At 44.0% G+C, this 15,478-nt stretch overlaps 1 protein-coding gene across 18 annotated transcripts in view; it reads left to right on the top strand.

The window, feature by feature from the left end:
• Nucleotides 1–15,478, top strand: part of LOC105275603 (polypyrimidine tract-binding protein 1) — a 350,912-nt gene that overhangs the window by 164,514 nt on the left and 170,920 nt on the right. The window lies entirely within an intron of this gene.

The raw sequence follows: 15,478 nt of genomic DNA, 5'->3' as shown, positions 1-15,478 counted from the left end.
GTTGAAACATTTAAATCAATACGTCCCTGCACTCATCTATGGTACTTCATTTTTATTTCAAACTGAGTTTATTAGAAAATTGCTTTCCACTTCACGTAGACAATTTTTCTGTGAACACGACGTATGTAATTTCCATTTTTGGATGATGAGTAAAATAGACGATTTCAATTTCAACGGGATAAAAAAAGATTACAAAATTTTCCAGGCTATTTTGTAACATTCAAATATCACGTGTCACTTGAGAGCGTTTCGGGATCATTCGATGTAAGTAACAATTTCAGGATCGACTAGCAGACACATCCCGTGGCGACTCTCTTTCAGAGGCGAAAACTGCGAGTTTCCGCGATTCTAGCGAGCCACATCCCACATTTTCTTCGGTACATCGGAGAGTGCACTCCGTGGTATCCCGGTTATGTATCCTGCGGGCGAAGTGCCACGAGTAGCTATCGCACCGCAGTAAATGGTATGAGAGAAAGGGACAGAAAGAGAAAAAAAGAGAGAAAGAGATGGAACGTGTATGTACGTGGCGTATCAAGCATATTCTTGCGCGGCTCGAGTGGAAACACGAGTGCCAAAGAGTTCCTGTAGGATTACGCGGCCGTCTCCTGCGTTCTACTTAAGGATCGATAGTGTCCTGGCATTAGCTTACCGGTGTCCGACATCGAGAATAACCCTGCGGCGTCTCTAGGAGTGAGCTTATCGGCTTACCACGTCGAAGATGCCGACCGAAAATGCGTCGGACATGTCTTCTTTCCCCGCGCAAGTGTCCGCGCGAATAGTACGTGGGGTGAATTCCAATTTCGATCCGACGCTCGCACGAAACGCTTACTCTATCCGTTTCTCGAATAAACGATGCGCGAATGCAGTTGAAACGTAGCGAGGTCTGAGACGTCGACCGTGGACGATGTATCAAGGCATTTTTCGTAACTGTACACGCTAATGGCGCGTATCGACTTTGTGAAATTCGGTGCTTCACGTGACGATTGCCATTGAGCTGGCCAACCCCCCGATCGGCGCGGTGATGCCTCACGAAATGGAGAACCAATTTGGCGGTAGCTCAAGGTTTCAAGGGAGACTCTCTCCTTGCTCTTCCAACTCTTGCGACGTGCGATTCCTTCTCGTCCACGAGCACGGTGATTTAGGGGAATCCATCACGGGCCGCGGCTGTCTAGATCTATTATTGGGCGCCAGGACGTAAGTTAGCGGCCGCGGGGTAAGTCGGAGGGTGGGCGGCTCAAGGGTTCGCGCCGATGGTGTCTGGGGATAACGCGGCGGACGTATTAGGTAATTGCGGGGGCGAGTTCTGCCGGGATAGGGAGCAGATGGGGGTTGCGGGTGGCGCAGGAGAGGGCGGCGGAGGGATGTGATTTATATCGCCGGCACGTGACGCCGGCTAGAAATTATCGTTAGCCACCTTACCGCGAATCGTCGAGCTTTTACGTTCGCTGCCCGCCACGGCAGCGCGATACGCAAGCTCTCGCACGAGTTTACGTGCGTTTACCCTGGTTTTACCGCGGACGAGACACGGCCACGACGTCACCGTGTATTTTCGGTTCACCCCGTGCTCTCCCCCTTTCTCTCTGGTCACCCTGTGGCAGTACATTTTCGAGGACGACACGCCGGTTTATATACGTCGGCTTGTGCATGCGGCATGCACTTTCGCTCAAGCATGACCGTCTCGCGTTGCGCGCTTTATTTGTGCCACATGAGACGTTTATCCGGTGCAACGAGGAACAATTGCGTTAAAGTGCGTAATGCCAAGTATATTTATGTGACATTATTCTATTGACGCTGCTCGGATTTCTCGTATTTTCGCGATGAATAACATGTTTCGTGCAATAATGGGGTATTCTTAAAAGCATCTTGTGTTTATTCTATTAATAATTATTATCGATTATTACGTTTTTCCATAGGCACATCTGACAATCGTGCGCGGTATTGTGTTTCGATCGGTGGTTTGTTCGAAAGCGATGCTAGAAACGAAAGTATATTTCCTTTCGGAGCGAAATGACGCGCTATTATGACCGTAGGGAAATATTGTGCAATCGTCTTGAATGAAACCTCCACCCGAAGGACGTAGCAATTTTCTACTAGCGATCAATAAAGCGAGAAGCGTCGATTAACCAACCATTCCTTCCCCGCACTATATTACATTTCTCGTTTCCAGATTTAATATTATACCGCTGTAGAGCTATCGCTGCGCAATCTTCTAAACAGTTATGACGTTAATGCATATTTTGCATGGTTTCAGTTCCTAAAATTGTTATTTATTTCTACTTTATATTTTGTGTTCCAAATTTATCATATTACAGCGATATATTGCAAATTTCGATACGTCTAATGCGTTCAGTTATATATTTTTAAGTCATCAGATAATAATATTAATAATATTAATTTTATATTAATTTTACAAACATCTAAGTTTATATTAATTTAGACATGGTATGAAATATACTGTTCAATGAAATATATTGTTTAATGAAGTATATTGTTGCCACGAAGTTTGCAAAATATTGCGTAACACTATGTCCTCGAAGCTCGCCATTAACTTTTTTGAAGCGGCCATCTCGCCTGCGCGTCCGATAAATTTAATCAACATGTACCAATTAATTGACCGGAATTCATTAATAAATTTGTTCGCGGAGTATGTCTCGGGCACCGATACACATCTACAACGTTTCATGTGTTACTTTCGCGTGGCACTTGCGAAAGTATATCGTGTAGCTATTATATTTAACATCTCATTAATTACCCAGCGCGCATCGTCCACGGCTATCTGTCACGAACAAAGTTTCTGTCTCCAACGTGTCGAGTTTACCATCTTCCTTCCTCTCTCGCTCTCATTCTCTTTCATATGGTTCTCTTACGTGGTGAAACGTAACTCGCTCACATGTAACCCCAAGAGGCGTGCGGTCTACGTATCTAATTACCTAATGACGTTAGTTAGAGTCGAATGGCTGAGGATTCGCCTTTATCCTCGCCACGGGCGGTTTCGTCCGCTCCACCCTCTGTCTACCTCAGTCCACTCGGTCTCTCTTCTTTCTCTTCCGCGCGCGTGCGTGCGTATCTCTTGCGGCATCCCTCGCATTCAACCTTTGTTCGCATGTACTTGTTTACGTGCAGAGTTACCCAGTTCATGATATTAAACGATGAAGAAAACAGTGCCATTCATCATCTTTGTGCAACTATTCAATTCAATCAGATTGACGCAGGAAGATTTATAAGCGAAATTTTTTATGATTAGGGGAATTATCTGTGTATATGTTATAAATAATTATACATATACATTTCAAGATATGTTTTTAGCATAAATTTTTCTATAACCCATGACTAGTTAGCTGCGTTGTATCATTAATCTCAAATTTTTGCTGCATCCACTGTACGACACATTTGAGTGATATAGTTTTTACGTAATATTTCACGTCGATTTGTTTGACCGTAGTCTTTCCGCTGAATGAAACCGGCGATAGAAAGCGAAATGTTTAATCCCCGACGCTCAGATAATAATTAATCGCGTTCCAATTTAACGCTGGCACTGTAAACGGTGGCGCCGAGGAACGAGGGGGAGATTGGAAGTCGCGATATTGGAGGTAATTCCAAGGTGTGGGGCTGTAATTTCGTGCTAACGAGTGGTTATACCGAATGAGCGCGTTTTAAGCTGCTGTTTTTCTCGAGTGACTGCGTCGACCGTGATCCGCTGGTTTCCCTTACGTCATAAATGTTGAGACTCAGAAATTATATCATGTTATATACCACGTAATAATTGAAATTAACCACATCGTACATAATAAAAATCATACAGTAAAATATATAATTCCTTTACCAGACGAAAATATTATACAATTTACTTATTCATGCAAGCATTGTAAAATAAATTTTAACTTATTATATGACTCGATGCTGCGAGTACTATTATTACTTAATTACATAGTATTAGCTGGTACACCTAGCTCGAGATGAAAAGTTTCACGTAATCGACATTAGCACGTTTATATACTCCGGGTTGTTCTTGCTCGCGACGTATCTTGGAGCGAGTTTCGTCGACGCACGGCGGTTAATGACGAGGGTAAGGTAACCGAGTCGGCGGGGGTGATGCAGCAGTAGCAGCAGCGCGGGAGACAGTGACAGAAACCGGGGCGGCGAGGGGGCCGCGACGGTGGGGCCCTGCGGTTTGTCGGTACGTTACTGCGGTACGCGGTGCGGTACCGAGCCGTCAAGTTCATATTGCCGGTTTCCTGTCATTAACGCGCCGCATCGGGCGCCAGAGCAGGCTCCGCAGCCTCCCCGATCTCGTCCCGAGTGTTCTCGAAATACACGCCACCCGTAGCACACGTAGCACCGCACATCGCCGGCGTATATCTAACGTAGTTACCCGGCGACTCTGACGTGCGTAATCCCGCGCGTGTTGACGCGCGACACGTTCGTTTTCACGGTTACGCGGCGACGAGCGGTGACGTAAGTTGCATTCACGTGGCCTTTTACCTCCTGCTGTATCGAAAAGATTTTCTTGCGGAGGTAAATGGAGAGAGAGAAAGAGAGAGGGGGGAGATTATTTGGCTATTTTCGTGCAATATTGTGGGATGCAACGGGAAAGTGTACGTGTACAGCCTTAGGGTGTTGTAAACGGGTTGTTTGGGGCCTCGAACGTTGCCTGGAAACGCTTCTGAATGGATAGTTGGAATAGTTGGCGATAAATTGGGAAAGAATGCAAGTGAAATAACTGTCTGACGGATCAGAGCGGGATATTGCCAATTTAACACGAATTCCACGCGAAAATTTCATTCATCTATGCATCGTTATATGTATTAAGTGAAGCAGCCGAGACTTGCAACATTTGTGCCAAATATGCGGGCCGATATACCCGCTGTAAAGTCGATGTTCCAGAAAAAAAATGAAATGTTGAGATAGCAGAACGGCTTCGTTGACGCGTTGTCCATTCTACGTGCGAGCTGTCACGTTGACCTTAAATCAAAATCACTCGTTGAAAAATGGGACGTGGATAGGACTTGATGACGTGCGCGGTGAATTATTTCTGATCCGTGCGCGACTGCAAGGGCACGAGCGTGAAGACTGAAAGAAATCACGCAAACGGCGAGAGTTATCGAGCAAAATAAAAATGCGCCTTTTTGGGAAATTTCGTAATAAAAAATAAAGCAAGAGGTCTTTCGAAATGAACATCCGCGCGTAGCAATTGCACGAGAGATAAGCTCTCTCACCTATCGCACACTTATCGCGCACCTATCGCACCCTAACATTTCATTTACTGATACGAAACGTCAGGTCAGGTGCAGTTGGGGAGGAGGCGGGAAAACAGGTGGCCCGTTTGAAACCTCGATAACTGGAACTTGTCACCTTGTCGACGGCCTCTGCATTCGTAATCGCACTTCCTCTGCCCTCTCTCTCTCTCTCTCTCTCTCTCTCTCTCTCCCTCTCTCCCTTGCCTCTCTCTCTTCACGCCGATCTCTCGCTGCTAATCGCCAGAATCTTCGGATTAGCACGTAGCTGGAGTGCCGGTCGAAGTGCGGAATTCCGACCCGGCTTCCCAGAGATCTGCATTGGGAACGGTGCAGAGTTTGACGTTCCTGCGAGGCTCATGTCACTCGTTTGCGTTGCGTTACGTTACGATAATTTAATTGCATTGCTCTTTTAACAAACGTGCTCCATTTAGCATTTCTAAAGTTATTGATTTTTTTTATATAAGATATATAGAGCACTTTTATCAGTTTGCAATCAAATCGTGCGTTTTATTAGGAATATAAACGTTTCCTTGTTTCTATTCTCGATAATTAGTTTCAACGTGAATAAGATTATCAACTGCTCGTCGCGAATTCGGAGGTTCTTTTACATCTTTTCGCCTGGTTGTTCTTCCGTGGCGCATTCGGGGACCATTTCACTTTGTAGCGACGATACGCATAAACTCTTTCAGCTTTCTTATCCTCTCTCGCATAGAATGCCGAATGAACGAAACGCGTGCGCGCGTCTTCGCGCAAGAACAACGTGGAAAGCGACAAAAAAATTTGTCGTCTTCCTTGGATACCATTACGCGGCTTGCTACAATATGACAAAGAAGTTCGGGCCACGTAAACCCCTTTAAAGCAGCCCGCGCGCGTCTGTACGTGGTAGCGTCGCGGGAGAAAAAGATGCGTCACTCCCCGTCGCAGGCTTCATCTCCTCCATCCTTTGTCTTTATGCCAGCTTTCCATTTTCCCTCTTGTATTTTTTTCTTTCTTTTTTTCCGTCTACGACATCTTCACGTCCACGTTTTTATTCTCGTCTGCTGGTTCGGCGAATGGTGCGTTCTAGAAAAATTATAGTATAATCGAGTACACAAAGGCGTACGCTTAACCATGTTCTAATTAATTGTACAATCATTGTGCCGTCATGCAAAGTCTATTTAATTTTTCCGTGTGAGGAATTCCCGTTTAAAAAAGTGCTGGTTTAATGTTTGACGCACGGAGTCGCGTAATTACACCGCATCTTTCATGTAACTACTCCGAGCGATCCGTAAGAGGATTACATTTGTCGGAGCTTGACGGCAGCAAGTTGGAACGTCGGGCGGACGTTCATGAAACGATTCTTGGCGGAATTTCCTAATGCACTCGCGCATGGTGCAGCCCTTTCGACTATCCGCTCGTTGTGACGAATTACCATTGTGCCCGTTTCAACCCCGTCATGCTAATGCGCCGTACCGTACTTGCCGGCGGGGGTAGAACTGCTTTATTGCGGAAATCGGTGGTTCCTTTGTAGTCGATTGCATTCCTCGAGGATCTCCATTTCCCGCGTGTCATCGCGATTTTTCTGCGAGTGCCACACGTGTCTCCTGAATAAGATATCTTCTCCGGAGGTTGCGCGAAAAGTTACTTTGCGAAAAAGTAATAAGCGTTCTTCGAGGTTCATGCGTCCCCGATCTCTCGATCTCCGACGCGCAAAAATGCCATTTCCTCTTTCCGGCGTGATGAATTTCTCGAAAATGAGAAGCATCGTTTTGATAGTATCAGTGTGATGTGTTTACTGACACAACATTCGTTGCCATTTTTGCAACCATTGTGACGGCGAATGCATCCTGCGGTGTTAGTTCATCGAGGTGTAAACGTTACCTCGAGATAATGCATGCGCGATAATTTCCATGCAAGTAACTATAAACCATGGACTGTAGCTAGAAGCGACTACGCGGTATACGCGATAAAGCTTAAATCTACGCTTACATCTGATGTTGTATATGCACCCAGGTAAATATTATTTCGCTGGGAAACTCGCGAATAACAGCAAAACCATTTTCCACGACGTAAAACTCACGCGATATCGTTTGCTATCGTTCCTTATTCGGGGCGAGAAGATACATTTTCATCCTGACAAAATCGCACTATCTCAGAAATATCTGTCGATTCCGAGGAGAGAACTACGAAGAGCATGTTCTCGTGAATGAATAAATTGAAGCAGAAGAAAGGGGGAACTCGTTGCTTTATGAAGGAGTTTTGCAAGTTTTGCGAAAAAGTAGGAAAGGGAAGTAACCGGTTTCCAAAAGCCATATAAAATCTGCGAGATCTTTTCAATGCAGAAACGGCACCCGAGATTAAATTTTCTTATTTAAAATAGGGACGTAATATTCTTTGCCAGTATGATATTTCAACATCTCGTGGCACGACGCGGAGCATGTGACAGAAAGTTGCGGTGACACAGGGAGAGAACACGGTCCACGACCCATTTTCTTTACTCTCGGAGTTACTGCTTTCTCTATTATTACGATAACCTAGTTTCCTTTTATTGGACACACGTATGCGTTGTAGACCGTCAAGGCACACAGGATTTAACAATGCAAATGGACATCTTGTGGATTAAAGGACGAAAGGCGAGTCGAATGCTTGCGGCACCTTCTGCTCCTCGCTTCTCGCGGATCCGAATTTATGCCCGCTCGTTTTATGCTCGCTCGCTCGCGCGAGTATCGGTGTGGGACGAGCTCCTTCTCGGCCCTCTCGTGTCGCGGCGAAAGCTATTTCTGGAGATTCTTGGGAGGATTATTGCGGCGCCGCAAGGCGAGAGCGGCGAAGTAGTCTCCTAAGTCTACTTAATGCTCGAGTTGCCGGCGAATCGTTTAATTATTTCGCACCGTGATGCTCGGCTGCGCGTCCGCAAGCGTTTTTCGCGCGCGGAATACGCGCGTTGAAGTTGCTCAAAATTATTGCTTGCGCCCAAGTTGCGCTGTTTTAATAATGACCCCGCCGATCGCGCGGGGATGAACGTCGTAACTTTGTGTACGTCAATATCTCGACTTGCGAACGCTATAAAATACTTTATTGGTTCGCTCATGCTCCCCAATTTATCATTTCTATATTTTCCCTTCTTCCTTCCACCTTCCAACTGAATTCAGTCGCAAATTTAGTAAAAGTTGCTATTGGAATGTTTGTATGCAACTCTGTCTTCTTCATCTATCGATAGCAACTATCGCGATGAAGAATTTCAAGGAATTAGTCGTCGCTACTTGGACTACTTGTGCTACTCGTACTACTTGGACAAAGTTGCCAGTACATCCGACTGATTCTTAAGGGTTAACGCATCACTTTCGCGAGGCTTGCTCACTGAGAGGCGCATACTTGTCCCGTTGTCTGAAATTCTCCCTCACAATGGCGGGCCGTATTCTCTCTTCGACAGATCCCACGGCGTCTCCACGGCGACGAAGGAGCGTCCGGCGTCGCAACGTCTGTCTCGCTTCCTTTCCCTTCTTCGCGTTCCTCTCGCAACGAGGTTTCCTAGCGCTCGGCTGCGGCCCCGTTTCGATCCTATCGCGCGTCATCTTATCCGTGAATATCTGCAGAAGGAATATGTAAATAAGCCGACTGAGATATTCATGCCGCTTCCCCTGTTGTATCCCCTTCACCATCCCGATCGTCGTCATCTGCCTCGCGGAAGTATGTTCCGCGATGCACATCTGACGATGCACACGCGAGATCGTTTATAGGATTCTGCCGGAATTCTCTCGCCCAACTCGGTTCGAGTTTTCTCATGATTTTAGAATAGGCGCTCTCTTGTCAATCATTTTACGACACGTCGGATCGCGATTTCTTATTCACAACATTCGGTCAATTAAGATGCTAAACCTTGCAGCAATTAAATTGCAGATACGATCGACACAATTATTTCGTCGCGGTCGTCGCGCCAAATAATTTACAGTCACGCCGCAGGAACGAATATTGCTCGTCGGGCTTGCAAGGAGATGAATCTTCCGAGATGTCGACGTGCTTGAAAGCTTATCTCTTATTATTTCTTAAGGTTCAAGCATTGTCGAGACGCGATCATTACCTGACGTCTACCTGCGTGGGGATGCCTGTTTCTTCTTCGCGAGGAAGACAGCCACGTGGAAAAATCCTTCCGATCTCGCGGAGAGACACGATTTCGCCGGGTTGTCTTCCTTCATATCTTCTCTGTCCTCTTCCGTTTCAACCCGTACATCCGCCGTTCTCGTAGGTTTTACTCGGCATGAAATCGGGCGGCCAAATAAAGCAAACTGTCGTACCTTTCTCGCCGGGTGACGCCGGCGACGCGAAAACGAGGGCGTCGCGACGCCGCTAAGGGCTTTCGCTTGTTTCTCGGCTGTCACATTACCGTGACAGTCCACGAGATCGCGTTGTTGCTACAGATGTCAGGGCTCGCGGGTATCCTCTGCTCCAAGCAGCCGTTCATCCACGTCCGAGTTCTCGTTCATCCCGCGATCGTTATCATCGAACGAAAGATATACCTTGTCTAATGACAGATGTCAAGTCGCGCCGGGAACGGATTCTGACATGCATTTCGGAACAATACTAGATGGCACGCTGCTGAAGGTGAAATATCATCTTTGCTCAGGATTTAATTATACACAATGCCCGACGGTCTTCGTGATGCTAAGTATCCTCGTGATTGGGCCTCTCTAGTGACGGTAAATCTCTTGAAAGATATTGTGAACTCGTCAAGAAATGTATTGGGCAACCCACGTCCCTGAAATCTTAATTGCGAGGCGAATGCAGACCCGCAAGTTGTCGATATTACAGTCGTGATTCTACGGCGCAATATAAATCGTAACCGTGAATTATTTCGGATTACTCGGACGGAGAAAAAGGTGACTTTTTACCAGTTGGAGATGCACTTTCACGAGCGATGTGTCTATGTACCTGCGTCTCTGTGGAGAACCCGTTTAGAAGGACGCCTGGTCGTGGGCACGCCGTGATTACAGACTCGGTTGCCCCATGGCGGTCAACCGCCATTGTGCACCGCTTCGAAAGCTCGATGGACATGCACCCGGGTAGCATATACCGGCGTATAATGCAATAATGTAATAACGCGTCCTGACCTTCGTGTAGGCTTACGAAGTTCGGATATTGGTTGTACCGTGTTAGAACCCGGCGCTATTATTGTGTGCGTCGCTCCGTTTAATCCTTTTCGTCGTGGTCTCTGCGAACTGCAATATTACGATGCAGCACCGTTTCCAGCTCGCTGATAAAACGATACCTCAATGAAAGCACGTGTGCATCTCGCGAAAATCGATCGAAAATATAGAAGTTTCGCAGTTGCGCGTTTGAACGACTTTTGTGCTTGTCAAGAATTTATCGCCGTTGAATAATCGATAAATTGTACCCATCAAATTTGACAATTATTTTCTATCACGCTGTTCGAATCTCACGTGAGAAGTTATTGCCGCGCTACTCCCGCTCATATTTCAAAGCGCGCTTGGTGCTTCGCGCGAGCTATTTCGACTGCAGTTTATAGCAGCGTCGCTTTGAAAGTAAAATTCGGAAGATAGGAGCTGTAAGTCTTTTATGGCATGTACTGTGCGAGTGGAGGAACGTACTCGCCTTGCCATCGCGCTCTTTCGATCTTGCACAACCGATGTTCCTTCGGAAAATCAGAAAAAGATCACTTATGCTATCTTCAGCTTGGAGTGCACTTTCAGCAAGAGACTATCCGAGACTCACGATTCCAAAACACTGGCAGGATATATCACATGTAAAAGAATAAAAGGATGTAGGAGGTCGGATTGCCACTTTGACTCGTGTATAACTCTTCCCTCTCTTTGATTTAGAACAATTCTTGTCTTTCTTCGTCACGTTTCGCTCGTATACTTTTTATTATCTTTTCGCAACTTGTGCTTTTGTAATCTTTTATAACGTCTTAAAATGATTGACTTCCTACGTCATATATGTAAAAGATGTAGATGAATTTGTTGCGTCCAAGCATCATTATTAGATCAATTTAAGAGAGTAAGCTCCTCTTGATATATCATTTTTCAATATATCAAAGAAAATATTTCCATTAAATTTCCATTGTGATTGTGACGATTTCTAAAGAGCTCATGAAAACCACTCGTTGTACTATCGTTTTCTTGATAGAAGAATAAACAAGATCAGATCCTTCTAGGTAATATTAGTCAATCTTTAATCTTTTCTTCAGAAATCATTTGCCTTGAGAGATATACTATGGCGAAGATATTTTTTCTTCTCGCAACAGGAACTTTCAAAAGGAAAGAAAGTATAACAGCGAGTGGTAACTGCATCGTTGATAAAAAATTAGTTGAGAATTTATGAACTGTTCTCCAAGTTTTTGCTGTTGAGTTCCTTAATGTACCTGAAAAAGAGAAAAATTTCTTTCTTGATACTAATTACCTTATACTTTATATTCATTATGCAATTTTTTATTTAAATAAAATATATTTTTTTATAGAAGAACATGCTAGCACGAAAAGAGTTTTAGTACAGAAATTTGCGCGGAAATCTCGGAATCCGCGGCTACGAATCAGAAATATTTTTTAAACTCGATATCGAAACTTTTCCGTTTAAAATCTGTATTTCCATATGCACATTATGTATATCTTCCACGCTTTTCTCTGCAAAACTTTTATTCTCTTCGATGTTGGCTCCTCTTCCTACGAGAGTTGAAATTGACTGTTCGATATCCTTTTTAAACCTCCCTTATTTTTTATTGAGAACTTACTCCAACAATAATTCGAGCAGCTTAAATCCGGCCGAGAAAAAAGCAGATTTCGTGAGTCTTTTTCTATATACTTTATGAAATTGGTTCGAGATATGCGAAGAATCTTCAATGCTGCAACAAAGCGGAAAGTTTACACGCATGCAAATTTCTTGGAATGTTTAACTCAAAGTGTTTCCATTTCACACGAAGCTCTTGCGTATCTGCTGACTTTTTTTGATATTGTATCTCTCTCTCCCTCCTTTCTTCAATAATTCCTTGTACATGCGATTGTGCGATGTCAACATTATATTGACGTCACACATACATATATACAATAAACGCTGCAACGTACGCTACATAATCTGTCATTAACCTAATTTAGCGCCATTCTACGAATAGTATTCCGTCCATTACGTTATTGCATTTTCATCAAAATAGCAATCCGATAATGCGTGCTAAGACGAGGCACTATTTCGTTGATAAGCACTCGATAAAGCGAGAATTGCCGGAAGAATCGAACAACGCGCGTGCGAAGAATTGGAGTGGTCTCCGCTCTTGTACCATCGATTCCTGCAACTCATTGCACGTGCAACCGCAAATCTTAACATCGCGCAATCCTGCAGCGGTCTCCAGGGGGTTGCAGCTGGGGTGTGCAATTTTTACGCAGTCCGAGACCGGCCTAACCGATTGTCGCGGCTTCCCAATCCACTTTCTTTCGTTTTACGTGCGCGACCGTCGTAGACATATATCTTCTTCGCGTACGCCATCGCGTAAAAAATGAAATCACGCCGAAGGCAACCACCGTGAAACGGCCATGCAACAGATCCCTGTCACATCCGGCCGGAAGCAGACGTCGAGGCCGAAACAGGAGCGTTGACCGATGTTGCGCGTGCGGATTGTATCGTAATGCGCGTTATGTCGATCTTGTTTCACGGTCACGCTGTGCTAATTCCGCATGAATCTTGAAACGGCGCTCGAAATTTCACACTGGAGGCACGCGGTGATTTAAATATTTTTGCAAATGCGGAAAAACCGCGCGCAATTCTGCGACGTGTCATTCCATTCGAATGTCACACATTTTGTCCTGAATTTTCGTCAAGTTTGAAACACTGCTTCGCTTTTGTGATCGCGTGGAACTGCTTCTCCACGGTTTTCGGATTCTCCGCGGTGATCCGACTTCGATACCGGAACTGAAACGCGTGTCTTTGTGCCGAGATGCAGAATCGTGATGATGGTTTCGCGTTTTGTCGCACTGTCTGGAAGCAGTCGCGGGACTCCAGACGATGGATACTTAGATGTACCTTGACCTCAGCCTTGAAGCCGCGGAATGTGCACAAGAGTATAACTACTGTTCGCCCCCCACCGCATCGTGACGTTCTCGATTTATGCACTACGCGTTGCGCGTCCACGTGCGCTTGGTCGTTGCACTCTCCTTGTCTTTCTTTTGGCCTGTCTCCCCGCAGCAGCCTTCCTAACGCTTTGAGACTCGCGCGTTCTGTCCTTGCCACGCTCGTTGCATTCAGCTTGAGACTTCGAGCCTCCTATCTCGTTGATCGACGGATGCAGTTGGGCTTGTAGATTCAATAATAAAATAAAAACGTGTTTTAACGAAGAATGATAAATAATTAATATGGATAATAAATACTCCCTGGTCCTAAGATTGAACAGGTGATAAAGTTTCTTTAGTATACTTGTACAAGAGTTTATCTAAATCCTTTAAGTATGTCGGTGTAGACATAAAAATTGCAAGACAATACTTTAGCAAAATTTTAGCAAAAAGCTTTTTGTCAGTTAATATCCCAGATGGAATGATCTCTTTGGCAAATCCAAGGCAGAGAGGAACGCGTCCTCGGGGACAGAATGGCGTGATTTGTTTCTTCGATGTGAGAAGTATGGCAAGGCAACATGGTAGAAAAACTGGCTGCCCTTGTCCTTGCACCACGCTCGGTTTCAAGACATTCTCTGGACGACCGAGAATACGGCTTCACTTCGTACTTTCCCCATGCAATCCGAAAAAGCATGAAAAATATGCTTGAGAATATAAAAATTGCGTCGGTTGTACATCATCGGTGCGATTGATTTATGCGACAGGAATAAACTCTGATCTCACTTTTGGAGTTTCAGTGAACCGATACATTCCGATAAATCACAAATCGTGTACACTCATTTAAAAAAAAAATAAAATAAAAGCTCATACCATATATGTACGAGAATCTGGAATATCTCTCTGTACCATCGTGTACATTCACAAAGAGAGAGGGAGAGAAGAAAAAATCGTTTCAATTAATTCGCTTAAACTGATAGAAACTGATATTTTATCTGTTTCTTTAAATCCATCAATAAACGACCGTCGTAAACGTATCGGGTAAAGTTTATTTCAAAATCAGATTGATCCTATTTTTTATCTTCCCTACGAATAAATAATTGACGTGTACACCGTTAAAAATTGTGCGTCCATATGTTAAAATTTTCTTGTGTTGCCATGTTTTGATTACTACTTCAATGTAAAATTAACATACAACTGATATGTTATTATTTTTATAACAATTTTATATGTTACATTAATGTTAACTTCATAACTCGACATTTTGTGTATGTCTCTTAGAAATGGAATATTATTTGAAATACTTTTAACACAATAATTTTAAACAATCAACATGTCACAAAGTCAGTTTAACATTCTAAAAGAAGTTGAAGTAAATCTTCAAATAATCATGAACTTCGACATATAAAATAATCAAATTTACTAAAATTAAATGTTTCTATCAAAAATAATTTAAGTTGAAATAATTACTATCATGTGTTAATATAACATAAAAAGTAAATGTTCATATTGTATGAACGAAAATGTTCTATCAACTTTTCTGATGAGTTATTGTAACTTCTCTTCCATGTAGTTTTCAATTACTTTGTATGTTATTTTTACATCACACTTAAAGTTACAATAACAAAAATAAATGTAAAGTATTGTGTTAATTACTTAACATTTCTAGTTTGTCAAGAAGTAACACATGACGAATGAATTACTTTCATTTAAAATTTAGAGTGGACTTTCTGGGACATGCAAAAAATGTTAAAATTAACATTTTATTTTTTACTGTGTACGAGAAACGATTCACAATTACGCTGAGACTACGCTGACGCGATAACGATAGTTGACCAATAACCCACGCATAATTTAATGATATTTCTCGGTCCAAGTCTTCAGTAATTAGATTTCGGATGAGCCTCAACCGTTACCAGCAGCAAACACAGTAGACGACGGGCACGTGCGAAGTAGTAAAACAATTTCATAGCAATTTGAAGTTACCAAATGGACGGTGCCCGTGATTTCCCATCTCTCCGTATCTCCGAATTCAACAGGTTGCAGCTGGTGGCTGGAGGAGCGCCTCCTCGTTCTTCTTTTACTCGCCCTTGCCTTCATTCCTTCCTTCCTTCCTTCCTTCCTTCCTTCCTGCCAGCCTGGCTGGCTTCCTTCGTTCCCTTTTCTCGTTTCAATTAAGCGGCCTGCGACCTTCTCGACAGCTTCTTTCAGCCA

Source organism: Ooceraea biroi, chromosome 8 (assembly GCF_003672135.1).
Source record: "Ooceraea biroi isolate clonal line C1 chromosome 8, Obir_v5.4, whole genome shotgun sequence".
Lineage (NCBI taxonomy): Eukaryota > Metazoa > Arthropoda > Insecta > Hymenoptera > Formicidae > Ooceraea > Ooceraea biroi.
This window is presented reverse-complemented; position numbering and strand designations above follow the sequence as displayed.